We start from the raw sequence: 21,125 nt of genomic DNA on the forward strand, positions 1-21,125 counted from the left end.
AACCCTAAATCATTCACATCTTTGGCATTTGAAACTGACTCTTGGTTAAGGCTGGGGTTGTTGACTGGAATGCTTACATGTGGTTTCTCCCTCTGACCTGGAAATCCTTCCAGTATGATTTCTAGACTCCAAGTCCTGAGAGAAAATCAGACAAAAGTCATATTGCCTGTCATAACCTAGCCTCAGACATCACAAAGCATAATATTTACTGCATCCTACTGGGCACACATTTAATGTGGAGGGATATCACACATGGGTGCAGTTAACAAGAGTGTGGGTCATTAGAGACTATCATAGAAGCCTAAATGTAACGTGGAAAAACTGATCTTAAGAATATTGTATTAACGGGGTAAAAAGGGGAGTTCATAACCCACTTGAATCAAATGCATGAAATATGATATGTCAAGAGCTTTGTAATGTTTTGAACAACTAGAAATTACTATTGTCATTGCATATTAATGTACTATCACAAAACAAATAAAATGACCTATCTTTAAAAAAAAGAATATTGTATTAAAATAGAACAAAGAAGCAGAAGGAATTCTGAATTAAAATATTTTTATAAATTTAAATACCTGGACAGAAAAAAACACAAGAATGGCTACAATGAAACTTTATACACTAAACATTTTAGAGTAGTTTCTATGGGAAGAGAAAAAGAATGAAGATGGGAAACAGGGATTAAAAAACTTTAAAGCCGGAGTTAATTTTATTATTCTCAGTGAACATTTAAGTTGAATATAGTTTTCCATTTATGTAAGCATTCATATTTTAAAATGGTGTCCACATGACATATACAAAATACTCCTGGGAGATGGAGGAAGATGGAAACTCAATTGCTTTCCTGGGAGCCAGAATTTATTTTAATTTCTGTTGAAATAGTTACCAGCGGTTTGAAATTTTGCAAAAGTTTCTTATTTATAAAAGACTGTGCCAAGGTCTAGGCTCATAATAAACATTAGACTCTCAGGAATTATTATTTCCTGTGTTTTGAGTTTAATTGCTTGTATGATGTACATGTAAAATTTGAAGATTATAAATGACACATTTTGCACATGAGAAATTCCTGTGTTTTAACTTATTAATTAATTTAGATAACACTACTGATAATTTTTGTGTTTAAAGTGTAGATGCATCATTTGTTTTTTGAATAAATAGATATCCAAGAATAAATTAGAAAATAATTGTGAGTTGTTAGTGTATGAGTTTCTAAACTTATATATTTTCTTTTTTTTTTTTAAAGAGAGAGAGAAAGAGAATCTTTTTTTTTTTTTTTTTTTTTTTTTTGTAAATGGACACAACACAATGCCTTTATTTTTATGTGGTGCTGAGAATCAAACCCGGGTCCCACACATGCTAAGCAAGTGCTCAACCACTGAGCCACAATCCCAGCCCCCAAACTTGTATATTTTCTTGAGGAACTTACTTAGCATTTGTTTTTGTAAAATGATAATATATTCTCACATTTTTTAAAACATTGAAATAATAATTTTTAACTTGCTCTATACTTCTCTTTCATTATAAATGTTATGGTCTCTCAGAGAATTATAACAGGAGTAATGCTAATTACTTATACATATATATTATTTTATTTCCTCTTCCTTTTAAAACCTCCGCATACAGGTCCCTTTAAAAATCCCTTACTTTGACAGTTGGCAACTAATCAATGCTTAACCAACTTCCTGCAAAAGGACATTATTTTGCATGTCCTTGGAGACTGGATAACTAATGTGTAATGTTTTACTTAAAACTGTAATTAAGTTTAAATTAAAATTCTTTGGGTTTTTAATAGAGGAGGAAGCATTTTGGTGCCTTTTTCACTTAAGGTAATATTTGCCAGCCTGTCTGGGCCCAACCACCTCCATTTATAGTTACTTAATATGGTTGTTTTAATGTTGGCATTTGGCCTGGAGACTTTAAGAAAACTTGGTTGTTTTCTGCCTACCCTCCATTACAGTTGTTTCTCTTCAGTTTTTGTTAAAAGATATTATAAAACAAGTCACCTGTTGTCATTTACTATTTACCTCTTTCTAGAAACCAGAAATACAGTCTTTACTCTTTCCTGGAAATTTTATTTATAAACAGTATAAATTAAGGCTCACCTTCAAGTACTCTTTTCTAAAAATATTCCTTTGCAATCTCCCTTACCTTCTATTCCCTGTTCCCCAGGAGTGGTTCCTTCTGAAGACCAGTCGTGTGCTTGTGAAGATTCATGAACAAGCTTCATCACTGACCACATCAATTGGAGAATTGAAGGTCCCTGCCCATTTTGTTTATAGCTTAAATATACACTTCACCCCCATTATTGAAGGATACTATCATACTATCGCTTTTTTTTTGAGGGGGAAATACTATTATTTTTTTAACTCAAAGTGTTTTCAGATTCATCTTCACAGTCAATAAGGAAAGTTAGTATTAAGCCCCATTATACTTTTCCTTGTTTTTTTCCTTCTAGTTCTCAGATGTGGGAAAGAATTTTAAGTTATAATTAATCATTTATTACTATTCCTACCAAAGACTGTATTTTATTTTTAAATATCTGAGGCAATTGGTAATTTGTAATATCTGAATTGTAGACAAAGTCATAAAGCCATAAATAAGGCCACAAAAAGAAACAACTGTGGAACATGAACGGGCATATTCAATAATGGTGAATGAGTTGTCATGGTTAGTGTGACTGCACAGTGACCATTTTTGGAATAAATAGGATGTACAGTTTATAGAAAAATCTAGTTATATTCAATATGAGATTCAACATCCACACTTCAAGCAAGTAGAATCATTCAAAACTATGTTACATATTACTATTTTTATTATAATATAGCCAAATGTACAGTAGAAAACAAATGAGGAATTATACCCTGTGTCAGAATTATAAGTATTTAAGAAGCTAAAATAAATGATGGTATATTTAATGTACAGAGCTACTGTCATTCATGATCTGTGTTTAAAATAATTTATATTAAATGATATATGTACTTCAATAATATCTAGATTATTTTTATATTTAACATGCATAAATAAATCATTTATGGTGCAAATCTAAGTATCAGCCAACAGCATTTAAGATATTTACACTTTAAACAATTATGTGATTAAGTTAATCTACAAAGGAGAGGAAGAGGGAGGAAGAGAATCAAAGAAAAGAAAAGAAAGAATATGAATATGTGATTACTTTCAAGCAAAGAATTTAAGGAAGTGAATAAATTTAAACTTCTTTTATTCATAAATATTCAATGATTTAAACATTTTAATTTGAGAATGTGAGCCTAGTTCAATTAATTTTAAACCTATGTGATAAATAGAAATTGTTTTCAAATAATTGAACAATCACATTGCATTTTCATTCTTATATGCATTTTTACATTTCTACATGTTCTTTTATTTTCTTTAATTTCTAAAAAAGTATGTATGTACTCTTGTCTTCTTTATTAAATGTAAATATATTGATATCATTCATTCATGGATCACACTTTCTACTTTTCTATATCCTCTACTGTGTGTATCTCATACTAGACTCACAGTGGCTTACCATATGTGGGTTGACTATTTATCAGTCATATTTATTGATCAGGTTTTCTTTTATACAATTTGCAAAATGCTGAATGGTTTATATTTGATTGTAATTTTCTCAAATAAAAATGTTTTATCTAGCATGTATAATAGGTACTAAAATAGTATCAGAACTGAAAGATGAAATGAATACATTAACAGAATTTTAACTACACACATTTTGAATATCAAATAAATCAAATTATTATAATTTGCCTTTGTTTTTCTAGATGTCAAACTGTACGGGAATTTAACAAGTCAATTTAGTCTCATAAAGTTTATAAATATAATGGATAATGTAAACTATAATAGAAATGTATAGTTTCTATTAATTTTGTGTTAAATATAAACTTTCCTATTAGATTAAGTATTATTCATATTGTATTTAAAGTGACATTCACTATAAACATTGAAATATTTTGCATTTTCTTGTTAATTTTAAAAACTTTCTGAGAGGCTGAGGAATGATGATCACAAGTTTAAAGCCAACTTCAGCAACTCAGTGAGATCCTGAGCAAATTTGTGAGACTCAATTTCAAAATAAAATATAACAACAGGCTGAGAATGTGGATCAGTGGTTGAGAGCCCCTGAACCTATAGGTTCAATCCCTGATAACAACAACAAAAATTCCTTGAGTTGACTTCAGTCTTTCTTTAGGCTGTATATTAGCACACTATCAAAGGAGCTTAAATTTTAGAACATTTGTTTTCTCCAGGATTGATTCACTAAAATATATATGTATTTCTTTGTTTAACCTTTGCTATTTTCTGAGTTATATTTCAATCTTTCTCTCACTTCACTAATTGTGACAACTGTGTTTAATCTATTGACTTACCTGTCTTTTGTCCTTTTAATTATTATTATTATTATCTTTATCCCTAGATATCTTATTTAGTGATTATTGTTTTCAATCCATCATTTTCTTTCTGATAATCTCTTTGTCTTTCATTACACTTTTGATATTTTATTTTAATTTCTTTAAAGATATTAAGCATTTATTTTCTGTTTCTGGTCATTACAGCAACTACAATTTTTTTGTGGGAATATTTCTGCAGTTACTCTATTTCTTGACTTTCTCTCATTTGTTTCCTTGCACATTCTGCACTTTTTCCTTATGAATTTGTGTTACCTGGGCCAGGGGTTCACATTAAATCACCCCCCACTCAAAGTGTTTGTACATGTGCTTCCTTCATGTTCCTGGGATGCACTGATGACACTAGGATTATGTTTTCTCTCAATGTTTGGGATGGAGTTTGGGCTTAGAGTTTCCAGATTCTGTGAACATAAGAATTTTTGTGCCAGGTCTAAAGGAGGACTGATTTATCAGTAGGAATGTGCTAGGAAGCTTTTTGGTAATTTTTCCTCCACCTTGAATATAGGTCAGATGAACAAGGGCTGCCTCCAATTCCCTGTGTGAGGCATGTGTTTTTTGGTTTTTTTTTTTCTGGTTTTCCCACTGACAGACCTCTGACTTTATGCAGAAGTCTCTGATTTAATAATCTATTTTCATTCATGAGTCCTGAGTTTGTCTTCTGACTACCAACCTGTCTGCTAACAATTATACTCAGGGATACTAAGTATTATCAAATGCCCCTAGGAATTTGACTAATTCTTTGAACTTATTGTTTCTTACTTGGAGGATAGTCCTTATTTTTCTACCTTCTGAGAAGTGCTTTCCAAAAGACTTTTAAAGATACAGTCTATATGGAATTTTAGGAGCTCTGTACTGACTTACCAAAAAAGAAAATATGAGACAAAATTAAATATTTTGCAATAATTTAATTCATAATTTTTACTAAATCAAAACCAAATCTCTTAACATAAATAGTGCTTTTAAAGAAGCCACAGGCCAGGTACTGTGGCACATGTCTGTAATCCCAGCAGCTCAGGAAGCTGAGGCAGGAGGATCACAAGTTCAAGGCCAGCCTCAGCAAAAGCAAGGCACTAAGCAACTCAGTGAGACCCTGTCTCTAACTGAAATACAAAATAGGGCTGGGGATGTGGCTCAGTGGTTAAGTGCCTCTGAGTTCAATCCCCAGTACACCCCCAACCCCCAAAAGAAGCCACTTAATAGTCAAGACAGACTACCATGTTATATCAAAATTAATTTTTCCAAAATTGTATTTAATTAAAATAGTGGAACTAAATGAAAAAGAAGCAACTGTGAATTCTAAATATTTTATTGTTTAAAAGGTTCTCCTTTAGATTACTTTAACATAAAAGAAGAAAATAATTCCTTTATAAAAATTCTCAAGAGCCCTGAAATTTCAAGCCAGTGGCCTAAGATTCTTTTTAAATCAATATTCTTTAATACCTCACAACTACACTTCAAATTCCAAGTTTCTATAGGGTAAAACAAACCCATATTTATTCAGCATTCTACAAAAAAGAAACAATATTGACCATAACCGTGAAACTGGCATTCCATAAATTACAAATTATAAATGTGTGTTACAACACTGAATATCCAATAACGTCTTGGCAGCTTTTTGATCAGAAAATACTTCTAAGATTTAATGTTGCATTCAGGCTGTTGTTTTAGAAAGGAGATAAGAGTTTGAAGATATTTGTCAGGGTTTTAGATTTATATCCACTTCTTTTTACCAGATTTACCATGTAATCTTTAATCTCTGGAAAACTTTGATTTAACATGTCATCTAAAAGACAGTACTCTGCAATTTTAATGCTCCAACTAGAATTTCATGCATTTTGTAGTGCCCAGAGAGTTTTCATGATTTCTGTGTAACATTCTATATGTTTTAATTCTACATGTGAAAACATTAGAAAATGTGAACACATACTTTCAGAAACTTGGACATTGTGTTGAAGGATATATGCATACTGACAATCTCCGTTTCATTTTTTATAATTAGATGTCTCCTTTCAAGTTTATTTTGTAGTATGAAATATATCTTGCTTAAATACAGATTCTGATTAAAGTTTAGAGATGATTGCATTTTGGCTTTCTCCCAATGACTTGGTTTTAGTAGTTTTTATCCTGCATGACACTTAAAGAGAGTTTATGTGCTATTCATGTTGGGTAAGACTATAATCAATTTCACAATATTGGCTAATTTTCTTTTAAGAATTGAGCTTGAAATCCCATACTTTCAAGATGTGAAACTGCTTATGGTATGAAATAAAATCTCCAGGGTAAAGAAATTTTAGAGTGTTATAAGATTATATTTCATTTTATAATGTCAAAGATCCATAGAAAATATTCATAACAGTTAAGAAGTCTGACCTTTAAATTAGTCACATCCAATTCTAGACATAAACATTAAAATTATCTCATGAGCAACCTATTTCTGAAAAAAAATGCATGCTCTAGTCAAATTATACAAGCTGCTAAATTAGAAAGATCTTTAATGAACTGGTTATTTGTGTATTTGTGTGGAAAACAAACAAAAAGAATTAATTGTGATGCTTTGAATTAAGGCGTAAATGTAATATTTTGGTTCTGGATTATTTTTTAATAGATTTTATTTTTTTAAATACACAACAGCAGAATACATTGTAATTCTTATTACACATATAAAGCACCCTTTTTCATATCTTTGTATATGAAGTAGTCACAACAAAGCATGCCTTTATACATGTACTTTGTGGGGTTTTTTTTGCATTACAATTCTTATTACACATATATACCACAATTTTTCATATCTCTGTTTGTATATGAAGTATGTTGACACCCAATTCAAGTCTTCATAAATGAACTTAATTCTTAATGTGGGTATTATTAAGACGTTCTTCTAACAGTGGTTGTAGGCATGAATTTGAACTTCCCATGTGCTCTTAACATGGTTTTCTTTGTTACCAGGAGAAATATTAAAGTTGATGGGCTAATTTTATGAGTTTTAATGTCAGACTAATACAAAATTCATTCATTATGAGAAAATTAACTGTGGCACAAATCACAGATCTGAACACACTCCTACTCCCTTACCTAAAAACCCTTCCAAGTCCCACACTGCCTGCCAACTGCAGTCTGGGCCATGCAGTAGTGTACATGAAAGGGCTTCCCTCTCCCTCTCCCTCTTAGAACTTTGGTGAGGCCAATTTTCCTCTTTGCAGCATCACCTTTGATCTCTGTATCGACCACGTGTATCAAGCCCTTCAGTGTCTTCTCACTGCAATCACTTCAACCAGTGTTCCAGCAGGAGTGACAACCTCACTGATCTTTGGCTCATTCGTGCAGGTACAACTGGACAGAACCTCATTGTAGCCCTTTGCTTCTTATTTCTCATGTGTTCCTTCACATGGCCCTTCACTGAGGCCTTAGCATGGTGAGGCTGTTTAAACCCGCCAGCATTCATGTACATGCAACTGAAGTTTCCTAAAATTAATGCCAGTGGGGTCACCCTTCACCAATGTGTGACTGGAGCTGATAGATAAATGCTTCCCCTTTTCAACCCTCTGGTCTGAGAGTTCTGAAATGTATCTTATCTGTCTCTTCAGATGACACCAGCTTATTAACTATCCCATCCTTTACTTCTGCTACCTGGGGTCATATTCCTATATAATATCCTAATATTCAGGTCTTCGCCAATGTTATAATTTTTAGGGGAAACTTGGTTGGCTATATAATCACTTGGCTCCAGTTGTATGATGGGCAAGATACCATATTATTGAAGCAACTTGATTTTGAAATAGTTTCCCACCAGTGCACAATTAGCTGCTGTCATATCCCAGCACTGTTCCTGGCACCTGGTGTATATTCTACCAATCTTTGTTGAATTAGCATCCATTTACAACTTACTCTTTGTAAAAACATTGTTAAATAATAATATTGTCCCTCAGCCCAGGTTCAGGTTTATATTCTTAGTCATTAAAAATCTAAATGTTAGATTTGTATGTGTGTATGTGATACTGGGGACTGAATCCAGGGGTGCTCTGCCACTGAGTTACATCCCCAACTCTTTCTTTTTGTTGTTGTTTTTTTATTGTTGTTGTTGTTGTTTGTTTTGTTTTGTTTTTTTAAATTTTGGCTAGGATGTCACAATGTTGCTGAGACTTTTCTCAAATTTGCAACCCTCCTACCTCAGCTTCCTGAGTAGCTGGGATTATAGGTGTGTCCCACCATATCTGGTTTAAATGTCATTTTAAAAAACATATTGAAAGGAAAATAGTTTTTGAAAGTGCTTGAATTTTTTGTGAATGAGAAAATCGTAACAGTTGTCAGAAGTTTAATCATGCGTATTTACCTTTCTTAACAATTTTTTTTTTGGTACTGTGTTTAAAGCACAGAATCAAACACTTTGAGGAAGAGTAAGTGGAGTCCTTGCTTTTGAACAGCTTCAGATCTGTGGAATTAGGAAAGAGATGCCTGTGTTAAATTTCTGGGAAGAAACACAAATGAACATATCAGAATATATCAAATAAGGTGGTGTTAATTGAAAAGTGTGCATAACTTTTTCCAAGAAGATACCAAATACTTTAAATTGGTCTGACATCATTTGCTTCATATTACAAATAGATTGATCAATTGATCTGATTATTGACACTCCTGTTAATATTTCTTTATAAACATAAACTGCAAAGCCTCCTCTGGTAATTCCTAAGCCAGAGATTAGTTTTTTTTTCTAAAATAAAAACCTCTCTCTTTAGTACCAAATGATATAATCTTCTGGATGGAAAATAAACACATTAAAAACATGTTTCAAATCAAGCTCTTCTATAATCCTAGGTAAGTTGAACACTGGACAAATTGATAAAATTTAATAATTCATTAGATCTAAATGATGCATGGCACGCATTTATCACATTGCTTTGCTAGTTCAATAAATGTACTGTGCTTGATATAGAATTAAAATAATCACCTCCTAAAATATAATTATTCAGTTCATGCTGAGTGCTTACAACAAACACCAGAAAATTATTCTAAAGGAATCGGATCTGAAAGTATGTGTTTTTACTGCACACTTTCTTCCCTACATCTATAAATTGAAAGATATAGATTTAGTTGAGCAGCAAGGCATGCTGCAGTTTTGGAGCATGTTAAGTCTCAGATAAGAATTCTGAAAATGGAAAAGCTGTTCTGTATTATTGTGGAGAAGGAGTACCATTGTCATGTAAACAAAGGGAAACCCAGCACAATTTAAAACGAGTTACACACTTGACAGCTTACTCCCATGCCAGGTTTTCTTATTCTTTCAATACAAAAATAAATAATGGATTTTTCCTATTTTCCTTTTCCAAGTAGGATATCTATTTAATATGGTTGCATGATTACAAATACATATGTTTTATGACACACAAAAACATTAAATGTGATATTTTGTAGCTAATGTAAAAGAATTAAGTTATAAATAAAGTAATTAAATTATGATAATATAGTTTTAGGCTATATTTTGGTTAGTGTGCAAATATGTTACCCAGCCTGTATTTATGGGTTTTTGTGATTCAAATGAACAATTTGTATACATGTACCATGTTTTTGTGCCAAGAGAGTTCATTTTATTCCTTTGAATTCATTTCTTTCACAGTTTTCAAAATGTATTCAAAATTCCTTGGAAAAAATACAAAGGAATTTTGTATTACAAAGAAATTTGTCAGCTCTGGAATTGACAAAAAAATATATTTTATTGAAGAAAAAAAGAATGTTAAACTGAAAGTACCAGAAATGAATAATAAATTATAAATAAGGAAGAGATTATCTGTTTAAAAGATGGTGTCCAGTGAAAATATCTTTACTAAATCAGATTACTTAATGACTTTATTTTCTTCCAGTTTACTTCCTGTGGCTATCTGCAGCTCTATTTTGGAAAAGCAAGGGAAAAAAAAGAAATTTCAAGGGATCTTAATTTAGTAGAAATGCATTAATTAGATTGAAATTATAACTGCTTCATGAAGATAAACCATATTTTCAGTAGTTTAACACATCTTATACCAGATATAATGTAAACAGAATATATAATGGCTATGGGACAATAGAATCACCTAAAACATAAGCCTATATTATTAAGTTAGAAATCTTAAAGTACAGCATTATTTCTAACACCGATTTACTTTATCTAAAGCATTACTTAAATGTCACTAGCACTAGGACCATACAAATGGAAACAAAATTGTTTTTAATTACCTTACTTTTGAAGCTTGTCAAAAGTACATGCAATAGCATGTTTAATTCATCATACCTTTCTAGTTAATTAACAAAAGGAAATTTCACAGACTAAAATACAAAGTGTTTTAGTATGAAATTATAGCAAAAGATCCATTTTGAGTTTTTTATTAATTTTATTTAAAAATGACTCAGTGCTGCTTTAAAAAGCCTATTTGTAGTATACTATCATTATAAATATTTTAAGATGCATATGATCTTTGCTCTTTATTTTAATCTTCATTTAAATGTTTGAAAGTTTATTATTTGTGAGACTTAAAATTGAGTACTCTGAGAAAGCACACATAGACAAATTTTTATTAGCATAGAAGTTATTGCATTCATAGCACCTACATGGTTTGAATTTATTTTGGAGGTGGGGGATGCATCCAGAAGAACTAGCTCAGACCTGGAGTTTTAGGCATCATAATTACAACATCTTTGCCAAAATTCTAGATCAGCCACTAACTGACCATATGACATTGCACATGTTACTCAGACTCTCTGTATCTCAGTTTCCTAGTCTATAGACAGGGATTTGAGAGAATGAGAAGGCCAATACCCATAAAGTGCTTGACACCTATTAAACATTAACATCACAGTCATTTCCACATCATGTGCTTCACACTTTCCTAGATTAGAAGGGACTTAAGTCTCATTGTTCCATTTCTTGTTTCCTGGATAAAAGCTAGAATTATCAATATAGGCTTAAAATGAGTAATATTTTCATATTACTGTATACTGCTTATCAAAAGATTCTTTCTTCAAGGAATCTCAAAATATGTAGAATTTTATCATGTCTGTTATTAGTTTTAAGTCAGAGCAGATATGTGAGTTGATTCTGGATTCCTAGTTAGGGATCTATTTCCTGGAAGACATGAAAAGAGATTTCATAATATGTACAAAGGATCATATTCTGATCCCAGTTATGGAGGTGCATTTTCCATCTGCCTACATAGCCATTTTACTTATAAATATTTATACACCCAAAACTTCTTAGCCCTGTAATGAATACTACTGTTAAGACAAAAACCAATAGAAGATATCCCTGTCATTAAGAAATTTAAGGTATAGTTGGCCAAAAGCTAAAATATGAATGTTTAATCATGTGATAGATCATGTGGAACACTGGAATACAAAAAAAAAAGATTTCTTGCAAATCAAACAACAATGACATATCATGTATCACAGGAACAATGATTATTATCAAAAAGACAAAAAATAACAAGTGCTGGCAAGAATGTGGAGAAAAGCCAATGCCTGCACACCATTGGTGGGAATGTAAATTAGCACAGCCATTATGGAGAACAGTATGGATGTTCCTAAAAAATTAAAAGTAGAATTATGATATGACTCAGCAATCCCACCAATGTGTGCAAATCCAGGAAATAAGATCAGTATTTAAAGAGACTTTTGCACTCCCATGTTCATTGCAGCACTCTTCACAATAGCCAAGAAATGGAAACAACCTACTTCTCCACCAGCTGATAAATGGATAAAGAAAATGAGGTAAATATACACCATAGAATACATTCGACCACAAAAAAAGGAATGAAATCCTGCTATATGGGACATGAATGGAAATGGAGATAATAAGTCAGGTATAGCATGATCTCATTCATACATGAAATGTAAAAATGGTGGTTATCAGAGGCCAGCAGAATAGGGAAGAAGAAAGATTAATCAATGGGTACTAAATTACATGTACACAGAAAAAAGAAATTCTTGTGTTCTATTACACGGTAGGATGGTTCTAGACAACAATTTTTGTAGATTTCAAAAAGTTAAAAGAACGATTTTGACAGTTTTCACTATAAATGCGGCACATGCCTGTAATTCCAGAAACTATAGAGACTTAGACAGGAAGATCTCAAGTTTGAGATGAGCTTGGGCAACTTAGTGAGATCCTGTCCAAAATTTAAAAAAATAAAAATAAATTGAACTGAGGGTTTAGTTTAGTAGTAGAGTACTCCTGGATTCAATCCCCAGTTCTGCAAAGAGAGAGAGAGAGAGAGAGAGATGATTATTTGAGGAGATAGAAATATGTTAACCAGATTTAAATATTATGCAATGTACACATGTATAAAAATACTACATAATATTCCTTAATATATACACTCTTTGTTTTTACAAGTCAGTTAAAATTAATTAAAAAAGAAAAGAATTCTGAACCTTAAGTTTCTAATCTGTAGGAGGAGATATCAATATGTACTTTACAGGGTTGTTATGCAGAGTAAGTGGTATAATTATATATCCTAACTTAGAGTCAGGAACATTACTTGACCTTAATAAATGTTAGTTGAAATATATCATCTAGATAGACTTGGGTAGTGTTAAATTTCCAAGCATTTCTATGGAAATCCTCCATTATATGGAGATTAAGGTATTCAGACTACAGTATGTACCAAAGTGGGTTCTACCTTTATATAGCTTAAATTCTAAGTTTGGAAAGAAAGAAATTACATAAATGGACAAAAGGAAAATATCAAGCAGTGGCACTTTAATTGAAAATAAAACAAGCAGAGGATTGTGCAGAGAAAGAGGAGTTACTTTGAATTTGATAGTCAATGAAGGTTTTCTAAAGGAATGATATTGAAACTGAACATTGAATGACAAGGATAACCAACCACATTCTGATCATGTCTGATTATCAAAGGACAAATTTAAAGGCTTTTGGAAATCCCTATTGACCTTGAATAAAAATGATACCACTCATATTGACTCCTTACCACTGATATTGACTCCTCAAACAATAGACATCCATTCCATGACCTCATGAAATCCAAACATGCACCTAATGTCTCCTTGGGGGAATTCTGTTTTCCTTGTGTGTTTGAAGACATTTTGTATGTAAAAGTGTTTTATAAAATGCCATGATTGCTAACCTGCTTGATATTTTACTTGATATGATTATGCCATGAAATTGACCTGTCAAGATGATAACACTTTTCAGAATGTTAAGCTCTACTATCATTGATCTTTTTATTCTTAACAATTGGTAGCAGGTTACCTGAAGGGGTCCAAGCCATAATCACAGAAGAGAACAGTTTTGTAACTCTTTGTGGTGTGACCTTTTTGCTATTTGTGATTTTCTGTAGCACATTAATTAATTATCTATATGGGACATTACCTTGAAACTGAAGGCATTTCTGTGGCTGCAAGTTGATTTTGGGGATGAAGAAATTGAAGAAAAAGTGGGCATGCCAAGACACATTATTACCTGAAGGCAGCAACATTTCCATAGGATATGACCAATTTGCCTTGTTATGAATCCACATTAACCTTAGAAGATTCTCTTAGGTTTGAGAACAAACTTTAACAGATATGGCAAAGAGTTCCTAGATTTATCACTAACCTCTTCAGCAATCATAAAATATATGGAGCACATAAGTATACCATCAATTGAGTTTAAGAAATTTATGAGTAGGTTCCTTTTATAAAGTTAGGTACATGGTTACATTGTAAGAATAATGGAGCTATCTCAAAGTATCTGAATAGCATTTTTTGGGAGGCTTCTGGCCAACAAGTTTAAGTAGGTTTGTTGTCACTCGACAAATATTGTCTAAATACCATTGCCCTTCTGAATGAAGTAATATTTCTCTATAAGCCTTGTCATCTCCTCTAGACATAATTGAGAACTTATAATACAAATAACAATGTATAAATGTTGTCTTATATGTCAATTTAAGAAAATTTTTATCATAATCATCATGCAGCTTTATTGCTGACACAGTCAACTCCAGTTTCCAGAATTAACCATCTTCACTACTGACCTACCATAAAGCTGATTTTCCACTGGGGATCAGATAACATAAAACAACTCAAAGCATTTTGAGAACATGCTGTGTTTTATTAAATGGCACAAAACATTCAGTGTTAAAAGGTCAATGACTCTCCTGAAGGGTTCATCTGCTAAAGTAAAAGATGAGAAACTTTTGCAGATAACTAAATATTAAGACAGGTTCACAAATTAAAACCTCAGTCAGATTAATGGATTATGCCAATAGGAGAAGAGGTAACCATATTTGCCTGGCAGGTCTAATTTCAGATAACTAATGGTTTACTTGTATTCCTGAATCTGTGTGACATAATGGCTTAGGAATATACTGGTTCAAAAATATATTGGCATCAATAAGTAATCATGGATGGAAGATTTGCAGTTCTGTGCCTCACATTACTTACTAATAAAGGGAAAATTTTCTTTTAATATTAAAGTCTTCTTATCTTAAATATGTAGTATTACATTGGTGAAGAGAACTGACAATTAATTTAGATAAACCTGTGTTAAAATCCCAGCTCTGACATTATTAATTGGATGATATTGGATGGATTCTCAAGCACTTTTAAATTGAGTTTTTTTTTAAATTTACAAATCCAGAAAAGAAATATGTATCTCAAAAGGGTACTAAAATGATCGAATATATCTAAAATACTTGGAACAGTGCTGAATATGTTTAAGTGTTCAATAAATGGTCTTCATTATATGATTTTTGACATCCAGAGAAGGCTTTAGAAGGGCTACTGCTCTTCTAAACATAGCAGTCTCTTAGAGTACATTTCTCCTTTGAAATTATCCCTAAGGCTCTCCCCCCTCCTCTCTCTCTCTCTCTCTCTCTCTCTCTCTCTCTCTCTCTCACACACACACACACACACACACACACACACACACACACACCTTCTTATTTAATAGTCTGGCTTTCATTATGGCGGAATTGGTGGGATTGGTTTAATAGCTTCCTGATGTCATCCTCTGTGTCTCCATCTTTTCTCTTCTTGTGATCTGTCTTTCATGCTGACTCCTTCAGAGTTTCCTAAAACATAATTCTCACCTTTATTTAAAAAAACTCACTATCTGCTCTTTGATCACAAATGAAATGTCCTCTTATTATTCTTAGTATTCTCCAGTATATGGCCACACTCTCCTACTGTTAGTGATGGTCAGTTGTAATCTTTCAAGTTACCTTTTTCCTCCAGCCTCGTATTGTGACACTCCTCTCTTTGATGAAGCTTTCCTTTCCTTAGCTTCACCCAGGTCACACTCTGTCCTGCTGGGAATGTTCCTATGAACTATTCATACTGCTTAAAATCCTCTCTAGCATTTTAGGATTAGTTTTTTTCCTCTGAATCATTGCTTGTGTTATTAGTCAGGAAATGTCACCTTTCAAGTCTATCAGTTCTGCTCTTTTACAGATTGCGTTCTCCAAAGTCAAATTTAAAATGTGAAGCACGTATATTAAGGAGTAATTGTCTATAAAAGGCAGGAAAAAATAAACAGAATCGGGCCAAGAGAGAAGTCAAGGTGCAAAGCAAGCCAACAACAACTTGAGCTGGCCCCACAGGAAGCTGTAGAGCTAGAATGACCCATCAGAGTTGTCTTAAATTGGGCTGAAATGGCCAGGTCTTTATTGCTTCAATCAATCAGTTATGGACCCCTCTTTGAAGAATGTGAACTTGACCAAGGTGGCTCCCTGCAGCTGATGTGCCTCCTTTGTTTCTTTGAAGGGGCAAACAGGTGAAAACTGTTGACCGAAGTCTAGTAGCTGAGGCAAGTTTTTATTGAAGGAAAATTTAGGAAGTGCATTCCCTTGTATGTCTCATACCCATAAAGCAAAGCTAGCTAGCTGAGCTTAAAAAAAAAAAAAAAAGTGACCTAAATGTTTTCTATCTCCTACTGACCAGAACCAATTTGCAATGTCAAATACAGGAGTCTGTGTCCCATGCCATACACCAGATAGCTCCAGCTGTCAGTAATCTGTGTCACCAACCGTAAATAGAAAGTGAGTTTTATTCCAGAAAATGACCCTCTTTTATATCACATGGACTGGTGTAAAAACCAACAAGGTTATCACTGAGTAACAGAGATCTTCTGTCCATAGTCATGTATTTTAACATTCATTTAAATGCCAAAAAAAAAATCCACACACAAAGTTTAGTAACCTAAGTAAAAAATGTGCTTTTCTTATGAACTTTGTCTTTGCCCTCACAGACCCCAGATAAGACAACTTATCACCTCAAAACATCACACCATCACATTTCTCCCTGCAGAATACTATTGCTAATAACAATTTCAAATTGCTTCTTGAGAGCCTTAACCTTTTCAAGGGTCCTCATCACATTGATTTCTCAATAGTTTGAATCTCTGTATTCTTTCGGAGTTCTAGTATCTTATGGTGACATTTTCTGTCAAATAATTATGTGTATTTATCTGAAGCTGAGTTCATGCATAGAGAACATTAGACTTCTACTCAAAAACCCCACTGGCTGTTCACTCATTTTAACACATCTTCCAAATGTATTTTCAAATGCTTTAAAGAAACTTTCACATCTCAGATACTAGATTTCTCATTCCATGATCATATACCAGATGACTGTACTTGGTGCCAAGGACTTATCACACCTTGTCATCATGACTTTCTTAATTCAACACATTCGATACATATTTATTTCTTACAAGGCTCTGTGCTAAGCACAGTAGTATATGCAAATAGGAACATAATACAGAGCCTATTTATTAAATTGAATTGTAGGAGCAGTCTTGAAGTTTTTAAGAGAAATAAATAGCTATGAATTAAGTGAAAATGCTATTCCTATTGGTTGAGAGTTGGTGAAGATAACATCTAGGAGAGACATCAATGTTGAGCTTTAGACATTGGATAATGATTTATTTCTTTAAATGTATGTATGTATTTATTTAAATTTTAAAGGTAAATAATGTTCATTATAGCAAGATAAATAAATATGATGAAAGCTAACGTAAGATAAAAATCATGCACCTTCCCACTATCTTTACTTTGTTAAAACTTTTATCTGATTTGTGTTTATTCATCAAAGCTATGTCAAAATTCTGCTCAAATCAGGGGATTAGATCTTTCATCTTTCTTGATAATTTGAAATTAAGCAAGGACTTGGAGTTACAATCATTACTCATTTTCTTTATTAGGTTCATAGGATATTATGATCATGTTATGGTTTAGATATGAAGTCCTCCAAAAGCTCCTGTGTTAATGTAGAGAGTGAAATGATTAGATCATGAGAGCTGTAACCTAACAGGCCCATCCTTGTTTGAATGGACTAACTGATGGTAGCCATAGGCAGGTGAGTTGTGGCTGTGGAAGATAGGTCATTGTGGGCTTGCCCTGGAAAGGCTCCTCTCCCCTGAGACCCATTCCCCTTTCTCTCCCTGCTTTCTTACTGCCAGGAGCCAAACAGTGCTCCTCTGACAAGCCCTTCCACCACTATGTTCTGCCTCACTTGGGTCCAAAGCAATAGAGGCAGTCCTCCATGGACTGAACCTCTGAAACCTTGAGTCAAATAAACTTTTCCTCCTCTATGTTGCTCTTGTCAGATACTTTTGTCCCAGTGACACAAATCTAACTAACATAGATCATCAGTCTAGTTTTCCTTATTATGATCCACAAGTATTTGGTCACATTAATTTCTAAATACAATGGCTATAAATATAAGACAGGAGTAAGTGTCTTACTGAGTTTATTTAACCCCTCAAACTAGGATCATGGGTGTGTGACTCCACTTATTCGGAACTTGTCACCTCCAATGTACTGTAAAATTCATCAGAAAAAAAGTGAGACAATAATAAAATGAAAATATCACATTATATTCTAGGTTGAAAGTTATATACAAGTTACAGAATATAAATAACTAATTTCCCTAAATGCAATCACAGAATGAGAAATCAAGTAAGAAACCATTAATCAAAGGCTCTCTTTCTTGCTAAATCTCTTAATTTATCGATTTTAACATTTTTAAACTTAAGTTGGGATACAAATAATATATCAAATATGCCTAGTGCCTTGTAATTTTAGATGATTCCACATGCAGTAGCTCTTTTTCTTCACAATGAGTAGGTAAAGAAGATAGTATTCTCTTAATTTGCCGTATGAGAAAATGGAGATGTTGACAGGTCATGTGGAAGTTGATCACCTAGTAGTAAGTTTTACAAGCTTGGTCTATGAACTGGATCCCTAGGTTCATTTTCAATGAGCTTTGGTAGTTTTTAAATGCAAAATCAGCCAATTTTCTTTTCACTTTTGAATAACAATATCTGGTGAATCATTTTAGAAGAGGAGCATTTTCCTCTCACCTGAATGAACTATTGTTTAAATGCTATTAGTTATTGGCAATGGGCCTGAACTGAAATGCTGACATATGGGAATAGAAAACCTTTTTGCTCCTTGAAGAAAACATTTATTTTTTCCTGGCAGCATATCTTCAAAGTAGTTGTTGGATGGTGTTAATAAGCTTGGAAGGAAGGATCTAGAAGGGTGACAAATATAGGTGTGAAATCCAGCTGTTCCTGATGTTAAATAAGACCCTTAAGTACCAAAGAGCCTTGAACCAAGAGAGAGCACTGTGACTCACAGAGTTTACTACAACATAACTGAAGAAATACCTTGGAGGGCTAGGTGAAACACGCCAGTTTAACATTTGCAGCTTTCAAATGTGACTTTTTCTCATTTTAAAGTAAAAAAAAGAAAAAAAAAACATCAAGTTTATAGAAGAACTTTCTGGCCATATTTTTGGTTATTCCACATGAAAAAAATTGTTAAATTCAAACTAAAGTTATTATAAGCATCCAGGATCTCCGTCAGAACTTCATGGAGAAAATAGGACACCAAGGTGTCAGCACAGGAGTTTACTAAAAATAATATTGTCCATATAAAATGTTTTTTTTCTTTTACATAAATTGTTTTGGGGGTCTGAAGTAACCCAAAACATATTTCTGAAGGGAAAACTTACGAGTTTGATTTTAGGGTACAGTGCATGAAACAAAGATGATTGACGACTAGAAAATAGTATTTACATAGAAGGTAGAAGTATCCAAATAATTGAATTGTAAAAAGACATGGCAAAAGGATCACAACTTTCAAGTAGACTGAATGTTTTCCAAATGATATTATTCATTCATTTCTTTGTTTTCTTGAATTAAGAATAAATGACAAAACTTTAAATGACATTGTGAATATTTTGGTAGGATATAAAAATAACATTTATTTAGTTAATATATATGAAATGCCTAGAATTTTTTATATTCTCTGATAGATACTGAGGTTATAAGTATGAATTATGTTCCCCTAAAAGGATACTGACGTCTTAATTGTAGTAACAATGAATATGACCTTGTTATATCTGTTATTTATACAATGAAATTGAGGCCATTAAGGTGAGCCCAAACCCAGTATGATTGTTATCCTTAGTAGAGCAGGAGAATATCAAGATACAGACACAAGGAAGGAGAGAACACTGTTCCATGTAAAGACACAGAAAAGAATGCAGAGACATCACATCATCCACAGGGCGAGCACAGCCGTGAGAAGATGAAGGCAGACAGTGGAGTTAGGTTGCAACAGACCTTGGCTACCAGAGCAGGAAAGAAGCAAGGAAACATCCTCTTCCTGAGGCATCATAGAAATCATTATCTGGCCAAAGTCTTGAATTAAACACCTCATTTCCAGAACTGTGAGACAATAAATATTCTGTTGTTTTAAGCCACTCTGTTTGAGTACCTAGTTACAATAGCCCTAGCAAACCAGCACAATGTACACCATGTTTGGCTATGAGAGACTCAAAGCCTAGTGAATAAATCTGAATTCATGTAATTGCAGAGGGAGGGAGGCTTAAGATGTTTCCAAAGTTCTATGCTGAGAGGTATAAAATGCTACCCTTAAAAGTGAAATGTGTAGTATGACCCCAGAATTTCCTTTCTGGTTGAATGAAAGGAAATTTTTGTTAATATTTCAACTATGACTTTTTAGGCTAATAATACAGAAAAATATGCAGCTTAAGAAATACTTCAAGTTTCACCTTTAATAATCTTAATTTACATTTCCATATTTTGAAATATTTCATTTGCATGTAAAGAAATAAATTCATTGCACCACAGATGAATAATATGATAATTTATGGGACTGTCCACTCTGTACACAACTTACATTTGCAATGAGCTTTAAGCACCAAAATTTCACCTGACCCTAAAGAATACTGAGACAGTGTTTTTATTTAAGCAACTGTAAACAGTAGTTTTTATTTTTTTCTCTAATTAATTGAGACTTTCTTTAGAATACTTCCACAAGACTAGAATCCATTTTACTTTAATTTTATTATCTTTCTAAGCTTTATCAAGTTATTGACAAATAAAATGTAATTGTCCGAAATATGTAAGAAACATATTTTGTGTGTTCATCTGATACATCCTTTAGTAGAATCGTAACTCTCTCTATGTAAGTGGATTTAGCACTTGGAGTAGGTAATGCTTATTAGATTTATTCTTAATATTTATTCTCAAAAGAAATTATATATCCTGAATATGTGAACTGCTAAGTCATTCTATTCTTACACAATAGCTTTGAGTTTGTCACTTTCTATTTAATTATTATTAATTTCTACCTTTTAATTTTAGCTCACTATTTTAGTCTGCCCAGATTTAAGTTTAGTTCTCTCACTTTTGGAGAACTG

Source organism: Ictidomys tridecemlineatus, chromosome 1, assembly GCF_052094955.1.
Source record: "Ictidomys tridecemlineatus isolate mIctTri1 chromosome 1, mIctTri1.hap1, whole genome shotgun sequence".
Lineage (NCBI taxonomy): Eukaryota > Metazoa > Chordata > Mammalia > Rodentia > Sciuridae > Ictidomys > Ictidomys tridecemlineatus.